This window comes from Oncorhynchus mykiss, chromosome 22 (assembly GCF_013265735.2).
Source record: "Oncorhynchus mykiss isolate Arlee chromosome 22, USDA_OmykA_1.1, whole genome shotgun sequence".
NCBI lineage: Eukaryota > Metazoa > Chordata > Actinopteri > Salmoniformes > Salmonidae > Oncorhynchus > Oncorhynchus mykiss.
Window position 1 is genome coordinate 36,820,230 of NC_048586.1, and position 17,487 is coordinate 36,837,716.

Here is a 17,487-nt window from a genome sequence, read left to right on the forward strand (position 1 = left end):
AAGTCTTCAGCAAGCGTGGAGGATAACTTGGCTATTTTGGCATCAGACCAATGGATTCCTCTCAACTGCCAAACATAAGGTCATCAAGAGACAAGAGAATAATTCCCCTCAACGTCTGGCTGCTGAGTGTAGTTGGTTCGTCTGTATTAGGCCCAAATTCCACCCTATCCTCTTTATAGTGCAATCATATGGCAGGGCCCTTAGGTTAGAACCATAATGAATATCCCATTTCACAGCAAGAGGGCTCACATGACCATGGTCTCTGAAATGTGAAATATACTCCAGACAAGTGTGCATAGGCTACGTGACCTCTATAGGTTATTGCACCCTTTTCCATTTCTATGAGAATTTAATATCAGGGTCCACCAATTACTGTAGGGGTCCACAGAGAGAGAGAAGAGATTGTGTCACACGTTAGCCAGAGACATAAAGGGAAAGTGAAGGATGTGGAGAAAAAAAGCTTAGTTGTTGACTTGAATGAAAGCAATTGCTTTGAAATTTGAAACAAAAAAGAGATTACAGAAGACATTAAATAAACATGTTGAAAGCTTTGACTAAAATGTGTTACAAGGTTTGTTTAAAAAAGAAATTAATCCAAATTGAATGATTCATTAATTTTTCATGATGTACCTGACAATTGCTTTCAACCCACTACAAGGTCTTATTAGTCTACACAGCATAATGGAAACCTTTCAAGATGAGAACAGATTCATCAGCTCAGAAAAACGGCCTTTGATCATGGATGCCACGAAATAACATACAAAATAATGTTTCTGTCGTCTCTCTGTGTTTCATACATTTCCTTCAATTCGTAAGAGGCTGAATCTATCTCACCAGAGAAAGAATCCAAGCGAACAAAACCCCGCCCCTCTGTCTCTGTATGTGTAGCCCATCTAATGCTGTCAAAAAGAGTATGACATTGTTGCCACCCATAGCATTGAATGCAAGGGAAGCCAGTGAGCATTTGGCCTCCCTTTATTATTATTATTTAAAATAATAATAGCCAATCAGCGTTGAGCGAAACTGAGTGAGCTCAGCTGTGAATGGTCATGGCGCACCATAAAAAAGTGTAATGGAAAGCCAGTTTGGATTTGGCTTCAAACCAATCACATCACATTAGAAGCCAAATGTAATTGACCGAAAACTTGAATTATTGTAACTTGTTGTGTCGTTGTCCTCCGGTTGCTAGCTAGCTAGCTAAAATCCACCCTTTCCTAAATTAGCCATGGATGGAGATAATGATTTGGACTTGTGGTTTTACTTAAATCTTTGTACTGGCCAATGATTATAATGGCGATTCTGAGCAAACCATACATTCATACATTGTGCCCCTGGAGAGCGGGAAGTTCAACATGTAGCTAGATGTAGTTGGCTGGCTAATGTTAACTACTTGGGCTGGTACGTCATTGCCCATGAAAGGAAGTTAGGCTAGCGAGCAAGCATTTTAGCCAGGTGGCCTAGTACAACAAAAACTAAAAGTGTGTACTGTATGACAGAGTCATAGACCGTTCAGGCATGAACATGAAAGAGGAGGATGGTATTGGTTTTTCTCTACAAGTAGGGTGAGTCAACATGTGTTTTCTGCTTGCATGCACACACACACACACACACACACACACAGAGAAATCAGTAGCTTGGACAGCCACATCATACTGTATTTAGCTTACTGTCAGGTGGAGCGCTACTGGTAAGAAGTCAGGTGCAGGAGAGCGGAGAGTTGTGATCAGGTGCACACTTTAATTGGCAGAAGTAACAACAGAGGGACACAACTGCGTCAAAAACCTCCACCCAAATTGCAAAAGTGCAAAGCGCGACAACAGTCACAATAATGCAAAAGTTAAACAATTAAACACACTCGGGTTCAACACGGTACCCGGGGAAAAACCAGCCTGGCGCGCAACACGAAACATGTAACAAAACAATTGCACACAAAGACATGGGGGAAACAGAGGGAACATATATGTAGTGTGATTAGGGAATGTAAACCAGGTGTGCGGGGAAACAAGACAAAACAAATGGAACAATGACAAGTGGAGCGGCGATGGCTAGAAGACGGGTGAAGTCGACCGCCGAACGCCACCTGAACAAGGAGAGGAGCCTACTTCGGCGGAAGTCGTGACAGTACCCCCCCTCCCCTTGATGCGCGGCTCCAGCAGCACGCCGACACCGGCCTCGGGGACGAACCGGAGGGCGAGGCACAGGGCGATCCGGCAGGAGACGGTGGAACTCCCGCAGCATTGAAGGGTCCAACACGTCCTCCACCGGAACCCAGCACCTTTCCTCCAGACCGTACCCCTCCCACTCCATGAGGTATTGAAGGCCCCTCGCCCGACGCCTCGAATCCAGGATGGACCGAACGGAGTACGCCGGGACCCCCTCAATGTCCAGACTCCCGTACCTCAGACTCCTGAAGCGGACCAGGACTTTAAAAGGCCCCACAAACCATGGACACAGCTTCTGGCAGGGCAGGTGGAGGGGCAAGTTTCGGGTCGAGAGCCAGACCCGGTCCCCAGGTGCGAACACCGGGGCCTCACTGTGGTGACGGTCTGCACTGTTTGTTTGGCGCCGCGCGGCCCGCTGGAAGTGAGCATGGGCGGCCTCCCATGTCTCCTCCGCATGCCTGAACCCTTCGTCCACCGCAGGAGCCTCGGTCTGACTCTGATGCCACGGCGCCAGAACCGGCTGGTACCCCTATAAGCACGGGAAAGGGGAGAGGTTTGTGGAGGAGTGGCAGAGCGAGTTCTGCACCATCTCTGCCCAGGGCATGAACGCCACCCACTCCCCCGGCCGGTCCTGGCAATAAGACCGCAGAAACCTGCCCACATCCTGGTTCACTCACTCCACCTGCCCATTAGTCTCGTGGTGAAAACCCGAGGTAAGGCTGATCGAGACCCCCAGACGTTCCATGAAATCCCTACAGACTCTCGAAGTGAACTGGGCACCTCGATCAGATACTATATCCTCAGGCACCCCGAAGTGCCGGAAGACGTGTGTAAACAAGGCCTCCGCAGTCTGTAGGGCCGTAAGGAGACAGGGACAGAGGGAGGAGACAACAGGACATAGAGAAACGATCCACAACGAACAGGATCGTGGTGTTTCCCTGTGAGAGAGGAAGATCGATCAGAAAATCCACCGACAGGTGTGACCAAGGCCGTTGTGGAACGGGAAAGGTATGTAGCTTACCTCTGGGCAGGTGTCTAGGAGCCTTACACTGGGCGCATACTGAGCAGGAGGAAACATAAACACTCACGTCCTTTGCCAAGGTAGGCCACCAGTACTTCCCACTCAGACAGCGCACCGTCCGACCGATCCCCGGATGACCAGAGGAGGGTGACGTGTGGGCCCAATAGATCAAATGGTCACGGACAGTAGACGGAATGTACAGACACCCAATGGGACACTTGAGGGGAGCGGACTCTGCTCAACGTCCGCTCTGCTCAACGTCCGCGTCCAGCTCCCATACAACCGACGCTACCAGGCAGGAGGCCGGGAGTATGGGAGTCTGATCCATGGGCCGCTCCTCTGTGTCATAGAGCCGGGACAGTGCGTCTGCCTTCGCATTTTGGGAACCTGGTCTATAGGACAGAGTGAACACAAAACGAGTATTAAAACATGGCCCAACTTGCCTGGCGAGGATTCAGTCTCCTCGCTGCCCGGATGTACTCTGGTCAGTCCAGATGAGAAAAGGGTGTTTAGCACCCTCAAGCCAAAGCCTTAACCACAGCCAACAGCTCCCGGTCCCGCACATCATAGTTCCGCTCCGCCGGGTTGAGCTTCTTCAAGAAGAAGGCACAGATATGGAGCTTCGGTGATGTGCCCGAGCGCTGAGAGAGTACGGCTCCTATCCCAGCCTCGGACACGTCCACCTCCACTATGAACGGCAAAGAGGGATCCGGATGGGCCAGCACGGGAGCTGAGGTAAACAGAGCCTTCAGGTGACCAAAAGCCTTGTCCGCCTCAGCCGACCACTGCAAACGTACAGGACCCCCCTTCAGCAGTGAGGTAATGGGAGCCGCCACCTGGCCAAAACCCTGGATAAATCTCCGGTAGTAATTGGCAAACCCTAAAAACCGCTGCACCTCCTTTTACCATGGTGGGAGTCGGCCAATTACGCATGGCTGAAATGCGGTCACTCTCCATCTCCAGCCCTGAGTTGGAAATGCGATACCCTAGGAAGGAGAAGGCCTGCTGAAAGAACAGGCATTTCTCAGCCTTGACTTACAGGTCATGCTCCAACAGTCGTCCAAGCACCCTGCGCACCAGGGCACACATGCTCGGCGCGCGTAGCGGAGTATATCAGAATGTCATCGATATACATCACTACACCCTGCCCATGCAGGTCCCTGAAAATTTTGTCTACAAAGGATTGGAAGACTGATGGAGCATTCATCAACCCGTACGGCATGATGAGGTACTCATAATGCCCTGAGGTGGTATTGAACGCCATCTTCCACTCGTCTCCCTCCTGGATACGCACCAGGTTGTAAGTGCTCCTGAGATCCAGTTTAGTGAAGAAGCGCGCCCCGTGCATTGACTCAATCGCTGTGGCGATGAGAGGTAGCGGGTAACTGTACCTCACCGTGATTTGATTTAGACCTCGATAGTCAATACACGGGCACAGACCTCCCTCCTTCTTCTTCACAAAAATTAAACTTGAGGAGGCCGTTGAAGTAGAGGACTCAATGTACCCGACGCAGGTATTCAGAGACATATGTCTCCATAGCCGCCATCTCCGCTTGCAACAGGGGATACACGACTCCAGGGAAGTGCGGCGTCTATCAGGAGATTTATCGCATAATCCCCCCGTCGATGGGGTGGTAATTGAGTCTCCTTCTTTTTGGAGAAGGCGAAAGCCAAATCGGCATATTCAGGGGGGATGAGCACGGTGGAGTCCTGGTCTGGACTTTCCACCTAGTAGCACCAACGGAAACCCCTATACACCTCCCTGAGCACTCTCGCGACCACCCCGTGAGAGCCCTCTGTTGCCATGAAATAGTGGGGTCATGACGAGCTAACCAGGGCACGCCTAGTACCATGGGAAACGCAGGAGAATCAATGAGGAAGAGACTGATTCTCCCCTCGTGACCCCCCTGCATCACCATGCCCAGGGAGATGGTGGCTTCCCTAATTAACACGGACCCTAATGGTCGACTATCCAGAGCGTGTAACGGGAAGGGTCTAACCACAGGAACAATGGGGATTCCTAAACTAAGGGCGAATGCTCTGTCGCTAAAATTCCCAGCCGCGCCTGAATCGACGAGTGCCTTATGCTGGGAATGCGGGGAAAACTCAGGGGAAAAACATGCTCAAACAGGTGGACAACAGAGGGCTGTGGATGAGAGTGGTGCAAACTCACCTGGGGTGACGCCAGAGAGCCCTGCCTGCTGCCTCAACTCCCAGAGGCACCAACCCGGCACCGACCAGCAGTGTACCCTCTGCGGCCACAGATGGTGCATGTGAAGGCCCCTCCTCCGGCCTCCCTGAGCGCAGCCCCTCCCAGGAACCAACAGAGCCCTCTCTGGACGTCCGCGGGTATCCAGCAGGTTATCCAACCGAATGGACAGATCCACCAGCTGGTCAAAGGTGATGGTGGCATCCCTGCAGGCCAACTCACCGACGGACATCCTCACGCAGGCTGCATCGGTAGTGGTCGATGAGGGCCCTGTCGTTCCAACCTGTCGTGACACTAACGTTGATTGGACTAAATTGTTTTTGGTATTTTTTTGTTGTCACTGTATTAGACTAAGCATACTGTAGGTGATTAGATGATGTTGAAATGTTGAAGTTGAAATGGTGCTGGAATAGTGGAGGCAGCGCCTGTTTTCTTTGCAACTTGAGGTGAGTCTAAATCAATAGTTGTTTAGTAGTCCGAAAATGTCAGAAATATTACGTTCCTTAACCGTGCTGTAGGTTATGTAACTGCTTGTTACACAACTGCAAGTTGCATGCTTGTAACTGCAAGTTACACAACTGCCATAACTGTCACTCAAACCCAAGGTGGTACATTTATCCATGGTTTCAATGTCAAACTCTGATTCTGCCTGCAGCTCAATCTGCCTGCAGCTCAAAGATGAATTTAACCTGGCCTTTTGTAACGTTTCTAATCAACACCGAACTGAGTATGTGATTCTCCCATCACATGTAGCTGAGCAATATCATTAGGCCCACAGTGTGACTCTCAGACACTTTTAAGATGCTCTATTTGAATGTGATGATGAGATACAGCGCTATGCACATGAGGACATAAAGACGAAGAGGGAGGGAAGAACAGAAGATGCCGGAGGGAAGAGGATGGATGCTTAGGATACCTGCCAAATGGCACCATAATCCCTACATAGTGCACTACTTTTGACAAGAGGCCATAGGGATCTGGTCAAAAGTAGTGCACTATGTAGGGAATATGGTGCCATTTGGGACACAGACTTCTTACTGTTAATTATTTGATTGCGTTGAAGAGCTTCTGACCAGGGGAGAGGATGTTACTGGGCTAAATTAGCCATCATATGTCACTGGCTCTGGCTGCTCTATCAGGCCACACACAGACACACACACAGGCTGCTCTCTAGCTAGGCAACCGGGAGGACTACATGACAGTCAGCACTAACACTAATGAGACTATTAAATGTCCCACTGGAAACAGCTAATCACAGACAGTTAATGGACAAATCGGTGATTAAGTGTGGAGTGGCTGTAGCTAACGGCTCTGTTCATAGACGCGGGAAGTAGTTTGGGGGTGGGAGTGCTTCGATTTGCTCGCACCGATACTACAGACGTCTATCGATCTGATAATACAGGACTAGTAAAGACCCAGTGCACTACTTTTGCGACAACAAAAAAAACAGTTTGAGTGTTTACCAGCATGAGTAACTTGAGTCTGATAATTATCTATATATTATCACTTTGTTGAAGTACCTTCGGCAGCGATTACAGCCTCAAGTCTTTATGGGTATGAGGCTAAAAGCTTGGCACAATCTGTATTTTTTTTCCAATTCTTCTCTACAGATCCTCTCAAGCTCTGTCAGGCTGGATGGGGAGCGTCGTTGCACAGATATTTTCAAGTCTCCCCAGACATGTTTGATCGGGTTCTGGCTGGGCCACTCAAGGACATTCAGAGACTTGTCCCAAAACCACTCCTGTGTTGTCTTGGCTGTGTGCTTACTATGGGGTCGTTATCCTGTTGGAAGGTGAACCTTCACCCCAGTCGGAGGTATTCTGGAGCAGGTTTTTATCAAGGATTTCTCTGTACTTTTTTCCATTCATCTTTCCCTCAATCCTGACTAGTCTCCCAGTCCCTGCCACTGAAAAACATCCCCACAGCATGATGCTGCCAACAACATGCCTCACCGTAGGGATGGTGCCATGTTTCCTCCAGATGTAACGCTTGGCATTCAGGCCAAAGATTTCAATCTTGGTTTCAACAAACAAGAGAATCTTGTTTCTCATGGTCTGAGAGTTCTTTAGGTGCCTTTTGGAAAAGTCCAAGCGGGCTGTCATTGTGCCTTTCACTGAGGAGTGGCTTTGGTTGGTGTCACGGATTCCCCTGGCACTGTTGCTCATTCCGTTCATCAGCTCCGGAGGCCTACGTCACGGGCCTTCTAGGCGTCACTGAACTGGATCATGACTGTCTTGTGTCATTACGCACACCTGGTTCCCATTCCACCTGATTAGTATGGGTATACTGTATATGTGCCCTCTGTTCCCCATTGTTCTTGTTGATTATTGTTCCATGTCCGTTGGTCTTGTGAGAACCTGTGCTCTGTTGTATCGGCTTGCGTGTTACCGTGTTAGTGTGCAATTGTTTTTACGGGTCTCGCTCCATGTATTGTTATTACGGGTCCCGTGTATTGTTATTACGGGTCCCATGTATTGTTATTACGGGTCTCGTCCCGTGTATTGTTATTACGGGTCTCGTCCTGTGTATTGTTATTACGTGTCTCGTTCCGTGTATTGTTATTACGGGTCCTGTGTATTGTTATTACGGGTCTCGTCCCGTGTATTGTTATTACGGGTCTCGTCCCGTGTATTGTTATTACGGTTCTCGTCCTGTGTATTGTTATTACGTGTCTCGTCCCGTGTATTGTTATTACGGGTGTCGTCCCGTGTATTGTTATTACGGGTCTCGTTCCGTGTATTGTTATTACGGGTCTCGTTCCGTGTACTTGTTATTACGGGTCTCGTTCCGTGTATTGTTATTACGGGTCCCGTGTATTGTTATTACGGGTCTCGTCCCGTGTATTGTTATTACGGGTCTCGTCCCATGTATTGTTATTACGGGTCCCGTGTATTGTTATTACGGGTCCCGTGTATTGTTATTACGGGTCTCGCCCCGTGTATTGTTATTACGGGTCTCGTGTATTGTTATTACGGGTCTCGTCCCGTGTATTGTTATTACGGGTCTCGCTCCATGTATTGTTATTACGGGTCTCGTCCCGTGTATTGTTATTACAGGTCTCGTCCCGTGTATTGTTATTACGGGTCTCGTCCCGTGTATTGTTATTACGGGTCTCGTCCCGTGTATTGTTATTACGGGTCTCGTCCCGTGTATTGTTATTACAGGTCTCGTCCCGTGTATTGTTATTACGGGTCTCGTCCTGTGTATTGTTATTACGGGTCGCGTCCCGTGTATTGTTATTACGGGTCTCGTCCTGTGTATTGTTATTACGGGTCCCGTGTATTGTTATTACGGGTCTCGTCCTGTGTATTGTTATTACGGGTCTCGTCCCGTGTATTGTTATTACGGTTCTCGTCCCGTGTATTGTTATTACGGTCTTGTCCCGTGTATTTATTAGAGGTTGACGGGACGATTCTCCCTGTCCAAGATCCTTCTTCCCCGATTGCTCAGTTTGGCCGTACGGCCAGCTCTAGGAAGAGTCTTGGTCTAGGAAGCGTCTTGGTGTTTCCAAACTTCTTCCATTTTACAATGATGGACTCCACTGTGTTCTTGGGGACCTTCAATGCTGCAGACGTTTTTTGGTAGCCTTCCCCAGTTCTGTGCCTCAACACAATCCTGTCTCGGAGCTCTACGGACAATTCCTTCGACCTCATGGCTTGGTTTTTCCTCTGACGTGCAGCTGTGGGACCTTATAGACAGGTGTGTGTCTTTCCAAATCATGTCCAATCAATTGAATTTATCATAGGTGGACTCCAATCGAGTTGTATAAACATCTCAAGGATGATCCATGGAAACAGGATGCGCATGAGCTCAATTTCGAGTCTCACAGCAAAGGCTCTGAATACTTATGTAAATAAGGTATTTATATTTTTTACTTTTATAAATGTGCTAACATTTATAAAAACCTGTTTTAGCTTTGTCATTATGGGGTATTGTGTGTAGATTGATTAATTTTATTATTTAATCAATTTTAGAATAAGGCTGTAAGGTAACAAAATGTGGAAAAAGTCCAGAGGTCTGAATACATTTCAAATGCAGTGTATTTCTATGTGTGAACTGAAATGAGCAACTTGCAGTAGTTCCCTGTGGGAATCGAACCCACAACCCTAGTGGTGTAAGTGCCATGCTCCTCCAACAGAGCCACATCATCACGTCATCACAAACCACTTGATGTCTCAATGTACTCAATTACTGTATTGGTCATTGTTTTTCTTCATGGTGATGGAAAGTCTACAGGTACAAACCAAGATGACCAGCCTATGTACAATACAGTAATGTACATTTACATTAAGTGGTTTGTAAGGATGGTAATTTAAATACTGCACAAAAACTGGTTGTTTTCCATGTTATTTGATCAAGAAAAATATTGAATTTGATGTGGATGTTTTGGGTATTTGGCCATAACTTGGCACCTTTTGATGTAAATGTTTGATGGCAGGGTTTTGTTCTTTCTGGATCCCATTAGAGGTACAATCACAGAGCAAGGACAATGGAACTCTTACAATTCCAACTATTGAATCCTGCAAAATACTTCTCTTAATTATACAACTAACTTTTTTGCCAAAGCTAAGTTGCTAAAAAAAAAATGTGCCCACGCTACAGAACTCTATACCAGTCCACTAATAAAGGACTAGTAAAGGACTAGTAAAGGCTGAATGCACTACTTTTGTGAGAAAAGTATGTATTATTTTTAATGATAATTTTTTAGTGGTTGGTGCAGCACCCTCAGCACCCCTACATCCCGCGGCTATGGCTCTGTCTTGTACACTTTACAAACCCTGTGTTATTGGACTGAGAAAAGGAAGAGGACAAAATAGCTTCTTCTTACCAGCGACTGTAAATGAAAACCAGATAAGGAGAGTATATGCTCCTCCTTCTACAAAATATAGAAGCTGAGAATCCGTATCCTACAACTAGGATTGCAAAGCTACCGGTAATTTACCAAAGCTACCGGTAATTTACCAAAGCTACCGGTAATTTATCAAAGTTACCGGAATCTAAGGTCCTTTTTGTAAGTAACAGAAAATCGGGCCACTAGATGTCTTGTGATAGATTACATAAAATCCTTGAAAGACACAAATTCTGGTAGTTTACTTCTCAAGTCTCCAGTAATATACCTTCCCAACCAAATGGACAGCTATTCACTGTTGGAGCAAAGCCTTAGGCAAAGATAGAGGCTTCTTTACTTTTGCAAGTCTAAAAGGAAAGGAATAGGTTTTGTATTGAGTGAGAGTACATTTCCACATTCACAAAGGACGAGACATTGACCCTGGGCTAAAGGCCTCAAGGCTGAAACCTCAAAGGGGCTATGGAGAGGAGAGAGACAGCCTCAGAGGCCTACACGCACACACAGCCCGTCACACACAGGGACAGTCAGAAAGAGCTCCTTCTTGAATACAGGGGTATTAAATCACTGGAGCAGGGACAATGTTTCCACCATCACCACAAAGCCTCTAACACCCATCTCCTACCACAGTCCTCTGGGTCGCCTGTTGCTCTCAAAGAGCCCCTTCCTAAAGCTTTGGGGGGGGGGGGGGGGGGGTTCACCATTTCAATATGTATCCACGGCATCAATGAGAAAAGTGTTCCTCCCCCACAATGGCCAAATCAACTGTGGGAGTGTTTCCTGCCTCACCCCTCTTTCTTTCTGCTCCTCACTGAGGCCTTGTTGGGCTGGACAGAGCTGTGAGCGATGGGACAGAAAAGCCTTCACGTCTGCTTCACATACAACTACAGCTGGCCCTCCTTTAACAGCGGGGGGGGTGGGGGGGGGGGGATGTAATAACAAAAGCTGAGAGATTTCATAGAGAGTTGGCCAACAACAAAAGCATATCATCAATACATAATAAATATGGTCAGTTGATGTTTGGATGGCATATACACTATAGTGTACCTTCAAGACTATAAACAAACCTACACAAACCTAAACAGACAGATGTGTGTGTGTGTGTGTGTGTGTGTGTGTGTGTGTGTGTGTTCATGCAAGCAACAATCATTATAACAGTGTAATTTTAGGTCAGCAAAAATACATTTATAAATTGTTGACCAGACTGTCATTCAACTGAATTTCAGAACTTAAAAATATAAATGTTTTACTTCCAGACTTTAAGTAGCCATTTCCTTCTCTTCCTTCTCCAAGAACAACAACAATAAGGAGGGGAGGAGGAGGAAAATAACAACAACAACAACAACAATAAGGAGGGGAGGAGGAAAACAACAACAAGATCAACAACAATAAGACAAAGTGAGCCCGTTCACTCGCATCAAGTATTAATTAGCGGTTTCAGATGGTAGCGGCCATATCGGATTTCACAGGCTGGTGGTGCTGGCTGGTGCAGCGAACAACAGAGACCAGGTTACACACAGAGCATGTGTCTCAAATGGAACCCTATTCCCTATATAGTGCACTATTTGCCCTGGTTAAAATGACTGCACTGTATAGGGAATAGGGTGACATTTGGGACACACGCAGAGACAAACACTCTGAAGGCCACGCCAAGCACACAGTATTTAAACACAATGACCACCATAGGTCCTGAGAGATTGAATGGGTCCAGTCAGAGTCCAGACAGATTTCATAGAATAATTCATTCACATCCATTCACTCTGTGTGCGAGCAACCTCCCCACTCAGAGAGAAACGCCATGCAGGCTATTCCTTTTCTCTCTAGTATAGATTGTCTTGTGTTAACAATCATTTTTCATCTACTCAACACTCTACACTCACTTCCTTATTCCCATGAAACCTAAGAAAAGTAATTGACTGAAATGTACCCTGTATTTTGCTGGCAACATGACAAAAACACAATAGTCTGAGCTATCCTAGAACAGGAGCCCGGGAGCCTTTATTTTTACCTCCTTAATGGCAAGTGAAATAATGAATCAAACAGGCAACAGGTCCCAGCTATCACTCTGCTAAATAGGACCTTTCCATTATGTTGCTTTCCCCATCACATGAAAGATCTAGGGCTCTGCTCGGCTGTCCACAACGGCACCAGTATTATTCCTGTCAACTGGCAGCAGGAGAAATAGATGGTGTTTTCTGAGAGAGAGAGAGAGAGAGAGAGAGAGAGAGAGAGAGAGAGAGAGCGAGAGAGAGAGGGGGGGCAGAGAGAGAGGCAGAGAGAGAGAGAGATGGCTTTGAGGCAGAGAGAGGTGAGAGCACAAGGTATCGGGTACACTAACCTGTCCTTCTCACTCGAAACTAGCCCCATGACAATCCCCTCAGGGAGGGAACCTATCATCAACACCAGGTGACATACAAACAGCTATCTCCAGATAGATAGCAAGGTGAAGGAGGGGAATCCACAAGTCAATGTGCCTCCAGCTTTTATTCCAATGTATTTACTTTACTGTTTGCCATTTGTGTTCATGCTCGCTCTCTCACACACACACACACACACGCACACGCACACGCACACGCACACGCACACACACACACACACACACACACAAACACCTTTGGATCCAACACAAATACCACCAAACACACCAGAGAGATGTTTTATCTGAAAAGGCATGTGGGGAGCTACATAGTCTGGCTTTTCTGGTGAGCACCAACCCAGTTACAACATGAGCTGAGTCCAACTTTTAAAGGATAGATCACTGTCCTTCCTTTTGCCTCCAACATTCCACAGCCCTGAACAAAGATCAACATGCAAAACCAAACTTCACAGACTGGAAAGGGAAGGAGGTATGTCACATCCAGACAGCCGTACAGCAGTTCTGAGGGCATCTTTAAGTCAAAGCATGGCATTGGTAGGTTGCTTTGAAAGCACTGGTGTCCTTCACTCAGAATTCCACCAGTCTAAAAGCGTGGAATATGTAAACAACTTCTCTGTGCCAAGTGACAGGTCAATAGTTGAGGTGTTATCTAGCTCTGCTTATTATTGTCAAGATGCATTGCTGACAGAACAACTCAGGGGCAATCTTATTATGAATCTGTCTGTATTGTGGCAGGAGGCCTCTGGAATGCCAATGTTTGACTATTCAGTAATGATTTGAGAAAAATAACCCTGGCATAACATTATTATGTAGAGACCCTATGAAAGTAGTTCAATCAATGTAATTTAATTGTGGGCCCAACATTTTTCTTCGCATCACATTCTCCCATCAACATTAGCTGGCAGCTGTAGATAAAGTGGTTGCATGCATATGAAATGTGCTAAAGGTGATAGGAGTAACAGAGGAAGTCTCTGAACGCTTTTAAAGCACCCCTGCGTGCACTTTATCTCTCTTCAAGTACAGAACACCAGACCAGAAACTGCACTGTATAGTCTCTGTTATCTCCTCTGGCTCTGACATACGCACTCTCTCTTCTCCACCATCCAGAGGTCAGGATTATATTGAGCATGGGCTGTGTCTGATATAGGGCTCTGGTCAAAAGTAGCGCACTATATAGGGAATAGGGTGCCATTTAAGACCCATAGGCTCTGGTCAAAACTAGTGAACTAAATAGGGAATAGGGTGCCATTTAAGATGCATAGGCTCTGGTCAAAACTAGTGAACTAAATAGGGAATAGGGTGCCATTTTAGACGCATAGGCTCTGGTCAAAACTAGTGAACTAAATACTGAATAGGGTACCATTTCAGATGCATCCACGGTCTTCTTTTTTCCTATCCTGGTAGGCCTAATATCTGCAGACGGCCGGTTGGTCAGATCAAGTTCCTCGATCTGTCTGCAGTAAACATTTATCACAGTTGTTCCCTCTCAATTGATGCACTGACCACCGACGTCAGAAATAATCCATATAGCAAGGCCTTAATAAATATGCACTATTAAAACTTTGATCAGGGCCATCGACTCATTATTCCACCCATCAGACTTATTAGTGAACAGAAATAATTTATGCTGATATCAGATGCCTTTTGACTTCGCCCTTCCCCCTTATATAATGATAGATATGTGGGCGCCATGGTTACACAGACCACCACTATAGTCATCTGTCCACAAGGCTTTGGTGTGCATTAGTCTCAAAGAGAATCTTTGTTCAGTACCCCCACCAACCAAGAACTGTCAAGGGCACTCATAAGTTCATCAAATATGAAAACCTTTCTTATATTTGAAAGGACGGACTCAGGAACCTAAGACAGCACTTGAATTAATGTCCTTCCGTGTAGGGGTTTGTATGAATATTAATAGAGTAGGCAGCACATTTGTTCAGGGCATGGTGTTGTAAATACGCTGAACAAGTTTCCATCCCAACAAGCTTCCATCTCAAATGGCAACCTATTCCCTTCATAGTGCACTACTTTTGAGCAGATTTGGTCAAATAGTGCACTATAGGTGCAACAGCATGCCATTTGGTGTGCCCGTCAAATGAGACTATTTGTTTTCTCAGGGCCAACTGGAGACTGGAAACATCACCCTGGTCTCAATACAGGAGTGTCAGGTGGAAGACACAGTGAACATCTCCAGGTTTGAATAACAAGGATTAGATAGAATCATATCAGAAAAAAAGCAGTGTGAGCAATCTTAGAGTAGGCAGTGTTATGTCACGTGCAACACTGTGGGACTGACAAAGAAGCTGTCAGCAGAGCAGTATGCTTCCCATTAGTTTCCCAATGCTATTGTGAATGGCTGGAAAATCCCTTTGTATTGTTACTGACTGACACACGGTCTATACAAAAGTTGACGAGAGGACTGTGTAAGATAGAAACAAATTCTCAACATGCATGTGATTGAGGTAGACTACAATTATAAAAAATGACAGGGGAAGTGAGTATCCAAGGGTATAATATAAACACGTAAGTAATAAGTCAATAATAATACCGTAATAATAAACGCGATACAACCAAGCGCATTCCAGGACCGGTACCAGTGGACTAGAGACACGGATGTGCGTAAACACCATGCTTAAATTGTGGAAAAACAAACCTAATTTAAACAGTCATCATGAACTTGGAGGCATATAGCAACTAATTGGTTGCTATGGGCCTACTGAACATGTATATCTAATTACAATCCATGTATTTTCATGTCAGACTTCTGAGTACCGACCGACTACTGATAAACTAACTGCTCACGGGCTGAAATATATTTGACATGCATATATCTTGAACAACATTCAACAGTGCAGCTGCAAGTCATTTAGAGAAACAGATGTGTTGGCAGAGGTTGCATAGACAAACCGACAGGGAGTAAACGATAAACCTCTGATTTCGGTGCTGTCAGATAGCCTCTCGTTGTTTTCACTCTATATAGCCCAACAAAACAACTTTTTTTCCCGACAGTATTTCAGGCTCAAGGAATAAGTGAATATTTTATCTTTAGAAAAAAATATTCGAAAATATAATAGTATAATAAAATATTACAGGCTAATGCAGTTGGTAAAGTATTTTAGTCACATTCTAAATGTCGTCTATTCTCCTCCGCCTCTCTCTCTTTCTCTCTCACCTGCCTGTAGGTTCTGCAGCTGTGCAGCGTCGCCGAACACTGCCCTCTACCGCTCTCTGAAAATGTACAATTCTAAACGGCATTTAATACCAATTTTGAAATGAGCCTTGAACTTGATAAAGGAATCTGTTGGTGTTTCAACTTAGTCTTGATTATTTACCGTTTCTCGGTTGAGTTGTGTTGTAATAACTGAAGTAATTCTATGTTATTCTACGCAATGTGGCCACAGGGTAAACATGGCTTACAGAATAGAAGTGTCTGAGATGCGTAAAGGGGAGAGAGACTTCACCTACCACCAGAATCAATGCTATTCATAACTCGGCCTTTGACTGTATTCGTTTATTGTTCTTCATTTCGACATCCTAATAATGGATCAACTTCACATCATGTAGCAATAAGGGAATAAGGGAATGTTATTCGCGGTCGCTTTTGATTTAATGTTCTCTATGAGAAAACGACTACTATTATCTCAGCTTTATAGCAAAATCTGTAAACTGTAAAATTGATATTCAACCTGGTGTCAGCGGGATGACAGTATAAATATTGAATATTATCATCCACATTCAACCTGGCACCTACAATAACCGTTGCGCAATACTAAAGAAAATGGGACAACCAGTGCAAGGTCTATTCTCCAAGCGGCATGAGTCATTTCAATGTTATTTTATGACACCACTATTCTAATTTCTTTAAGAAACAGACATGTCTAATCACAGGACAAAAGAGAATAGAAAGAAAAAGACAAATAAAAAGCTGATCTGGACAGTAGCCTTCTATGTGGGAACTACATCTGTCTAACTAACCTCACCCCACGGGTCCTGATTACGGACAGCACAACACAAGTTAAGTTTGTAACAGTGGAAATGTGGCGGTAGGTTCCTGCAGCCCAGAAATGCCTCTGATCCTCGGCTGGAACGTGATTAGAAAGTAAAGCTGAAGCGGTATAAAAGAACCGCTAACTGCTCTGAATAAATATGCGATATTATGGAACAAACTACGACGCCAACAGAGCCCTCTATTCAAGGTATGGTAAAATGAACAAAATAAGAGGCACCCAGAAATACTGATATATCTAAGTGAAAACATTTGTGAACAGAAACTTCAAATTAATCTTATGATAAATGGTTTAGATGTAAAATGGGAAAATGGTGCTCAATATAGGCTATTATATCCCTTATTAATTGACCAAATGTGTGTTTTATGCCTTATCTATAGCTATTACAATTTTTGGACAGGATACTCACTCCAAAATAAAAGGCTAAAGATTAGAACGTGATTTCTATCTTTCCTTTTAAAAGTTACATTTAAATAGAATTACTATTGTAAATTCTAGTAGGCTCTGTAGAGCCATCTGCAAATATTTAAATACAACCAAGGGGTGCAATTGAACCGTCCAATAGATCAATTAAATTGTATTCTTACCTTTGATGTTTTTTCCAACTTGTTCAAAATGTCACGCAAAACTCGAGGGCTCTACTTGATTCGTCAGGCTACCTCATTGGAAGGGTATCTCCTCTCTTCGCTGTGTCTCGCTCACATAACGACCTGCGCTGGTTACTGCGTTCTCTCTGTGAGTTGGACGCTAGTACAAGGACCATCGCAACTCCAACTGAGAGGGGTGTACAAGAGAGAATTTGCATTTAAAAAAAAACAAGCGCTTATAGTACTTGGAGTATTGAGTAAGGGCTTGTGAGGTATTA

General features: G+C 45.3%; 1 protein-coding gene across 7 annotated transcripts in view; it reads right to left on the bottom strand.

The window, feature by feature from the left end:
• The window catches only part of LOC110501806 (semaphorin-5B), a 284,886-nt gene extending 267,532 nt beyond the window's left edge, over positions 1-17,354 (bottom strand). For all 7 annotated transcript variants that reach the window (XM_036959221.1, XM_036959220.1, XM_036959219.1 and 4 more), the window contains exon 1: positions 17,210-17,354. The gene's annotated coding sequence lies outside the window, so the exon portion shown is untranslated. The remainder of the gene's footprint in view (positions 1-17,209) is intronic.
• Positions 17,355-17,487: the final 133 nt, after the last annotated feature.